Source organism: Juglans microcarpa x Juglans regia, chromosome 2D (genome assembly GCF_004785595.1).
Source record: "Juglans microcarpa x Juglans regia isolate MS1-56 chromosome 2D, Jm3101_v1.0, whole genome shotgun sequence".
Classification (NCBI taxonomy): Eukaryota; Viridiplantae; Streptophyta; class Magnoliopsida; order Fagales; family Juglandaceae; genus Juglans; species Juglans microcarpa x Juglans regia.
The window spans coordinates 19717276-19720472 of NC_054596.1; the positions used below are offsets into that span (position 1 = coordinate 19717276).

The window sequence follows — 3197 nt, forward strand, 5'->3', positions numbered from 1 at the left end:
TTGGGAGCAGTGGCTTCAATTCCAATTTGGAACTATCCATGCTTGAAGGAATTTGCTTTTCACTTTTCTTAGACAGCTCCTCAAATTTCAATTGCCAAGTATGTGGGCCATAATCTTGAGGTTCACCAAAAATAACACAAATATCAACAACATCAGATGAATCATTCATAGTATCAAACTCAGAATTAACAAGAAAATATTCAGGGGAATCAGAATCATGAGTTGTGTGACTCCCTTGTCTATGAGTGTGTCAATCATGTATGTTTGGTGGAACTCATCATTCTCCCTGGGCTGATTATTGATGTGGAAAATGTTGACCTCCATGGTCATGTTTCCAAGAGATAGTTTCATCAGCCCATTCCTGCAGTTTATAAGTGTATTAGCCGTAGTAAGGAAATGTCTACCTAATATGAGAGGAATCTTAGAGTCAGAGTCAACAACCGATTGAGTATCCAAAATTAAAAAATCAACAGGGTAGTAAAACTTGTCAATTTGGATCAAAACATCCTCAACTATCCCTCTTGGTTTCTTAACTGAATGGTCAGCCAATTGAAGCACAACAGAGTAGGCTTAATTTCACCCAAATCAAGCTGCAAATAAATGGAATAAAGCATCAAATTTACACTAGCTCCTAAATCTAGAAACGCTTGCCAAACTCATGATTCTCAATATTACATGCAATGGTTGGACAACTAGGATCCTTGTACTTAGGAGGAATTCGCAGCTCAATTAGAGCACTAACTTGCTCTGTTAGAAATGTTGCCTTCTTAACATGGTGCTTCCTCTTAACTTTACACAAATCTTTGAGAACTCATGCATAAGTAGGAACTTGTTTAATAACATGCAAAAGAGGAAGATTGATCTTTACCTGCCTGAGGTTCTCCAAGATTTCATTGCTACAATTCAAAGTTCGCATACCAGATTTTAAAGCTTGAGGAAATGGTACCTTAATTGGGCTCTTAATTACTTCGGCTTCCTTGGGCAACTCGGCACTATCTTTGCTTTGTTCCTCTTCAACATCCTCTGACTTATCAGTTGTTGGGATGTGTGAAGACTTACCACTTCGTATCACAATGGCATTGACCTCCTTCAAATTTCCTTGAGCCATATGTTGACCTTGGAGTATGGATTGAGCTTAAGAACGGAACTTGCCACGCTCATTCACACTCAAGGAGCTCATCAACTTGGATACTTGGCTCTTTATCTCCTTGTTTTCTTCAACAACCTACATAATCAAAGATTCAAACTTTTGATTAGTTTTATACTGTGTCTCAATAAAAGCATGCAAAGTGTCTTCTATAGGACTCCTAGAAGATGAAGGTGCATGATATGGTGCAAGATATGATCTAGGGGATTGTGCAGGCTGCTGGTTTTCAGGCTTCCAGCTAAAATTGGGGTGATTGCGCCACCCCGGATTATAGGTATCAGAGAAAGGTGTAAAAGGCTTATTGTACATACTTAAGGCATTACATTGTTCCTCATACATCCCTCTCATCTCAGCAAATGTGAGACACTCTTGGGCAATGTGATCTACCCCACCACACACAAAACATGGTCCAAAAGACTCTGCATGATTGGCCACGTGTGTTGGTTTTAAGTTCTTAGTCTTTAACACATCTAGCTTCCTAGTGAGCATCTCAACCTTAGCCTTTAAGCTATCTTCTTTCCTGAGATGGTAAATTCCACCACCATTTAAGTTTCCTGTAGGTCGTGACCTATTTGTGCTTTCAGTAGCACTAAGTCCAGTCCAAGTGTGAGCTTTTTCAACAAGCTTATTGAGGTATTCTATGGCCTCATCAGGATTTTTATGTAAGAACTCACCATTACACATCATCTCCACAAATTGGCACTCTCTAGGTATAAGTCCCTTATAAAAATAGCTCACTAAGCGCCAATTCTCATACCCATGGTGAGGACACATACTCAAAAACTCTTTAAATCTCTCCCAAGACTGATACAAAGTCTCACTATCGTTTTGTGCAAAGGTGGAGATTTGCCTTTTTAAAGCATTGGTCTTATGTTGGAGAAAGTATTTATTAAAGAAGACCTGAGTCATCTCATTCCATGACCCAATAGAGCGTGGTCTCAGTGAGTATAGCCAACTCTTAGCTCTATCCTTCAAAGAGAAAGGAAAGAACTTAAGTCTCACAACGTCATCAGTTGCATTTTGACTATGACAAGTCGCAACTACTTCCTCAAACTCCCTAATATGCACATATGAATTTTCATTTTCCAAGCCATGAAAAGTACGGAGTAACTGTATCATCCCTGTTTTAAAATCCAGTTGGCAAGTATTAGCTAGAAACATGATGCATGATGGTGTGGTTGTGCATGTAGGGTGGAGGTAATCATGAAGAGTTCTAATGGGTTGATTTTCGTGTTCACTCATTTTTTCGGGGACTAGATAGATTGTCAAATAAAGGATTCAAAAAATTTGATTATGACTCTTCCACAGGCCTACAAACAAATCTACCCAAGGCGTCTCTATATTTATGCATGCAAGATAACAAAATACTAAAAGAAAAAAAATACAATAAAAAGAAAGAAGAAAAAAAAATAATGCAGTAAGCTAAAAGAAGGAACGAAGTTACCGGCTTTACAAATTGCTGAAAAGAAAAATAATCTAACAATTATTCTACCGTCTCCTCGGCAACGGCGCAAAATTTGATTACGCCCAGAAAATAATACAGTAGTTGTAGCACAGCTTTGGGGTGTCAATTCTACGGAGAGACAAATTAAAAAATTGTAGAAAGAACAAAGAAACTAAAGAAAAAGATTAAATTATTAATGAGAAAATAAAGATTAATTTTAAATGCAAATTAAAGTGAAACAAAGTGACTAACGAAAAAAGTACTCAAGTTTGACAAATAGTAAAGCGTCGGGAATCCCTTGAACAAATATGGTATTTTAATTATTCTTAATTTATTGAATAACTTAATTGGGAATTCAATTCCTACTATTCCTAATCGGAAGGTATAGATTTATAAACCAAGATTAAACCAAATGTAACCCTTTAAAAAATCATTCACCACTTTTAAAATACGTAAATTATTATCACTATTGAGAAAATACAACGGCGACAATATATTCAGGAAGCGATATTGCAGCAAAAAATTACATCAATATAGAAAAATAATTGATCCAAACATAATCAAAGAGTCAATCCATTCAATAGAAAAAGCATGATTGAATTCATA

General features: G+C 36.6%; 1 non-coding gene across 1 annotated transcript; it reads left to right on the forward strand.

Moving 5' to 3' along the window:
* The first annotated feature begins 1901 nt into the window (after positions 1-1901).
* Positions 1902-2009, forward strand: LOC121251317. The gene has a single exon (XR_005937985.1). It is a non-coding gene; the product is annotated as a small nucleolar RNA R71 (small nucleolar RNA).
* The last annotated feature ends 1188 nt before the right edge of the window (positions 2010-3197 follow it).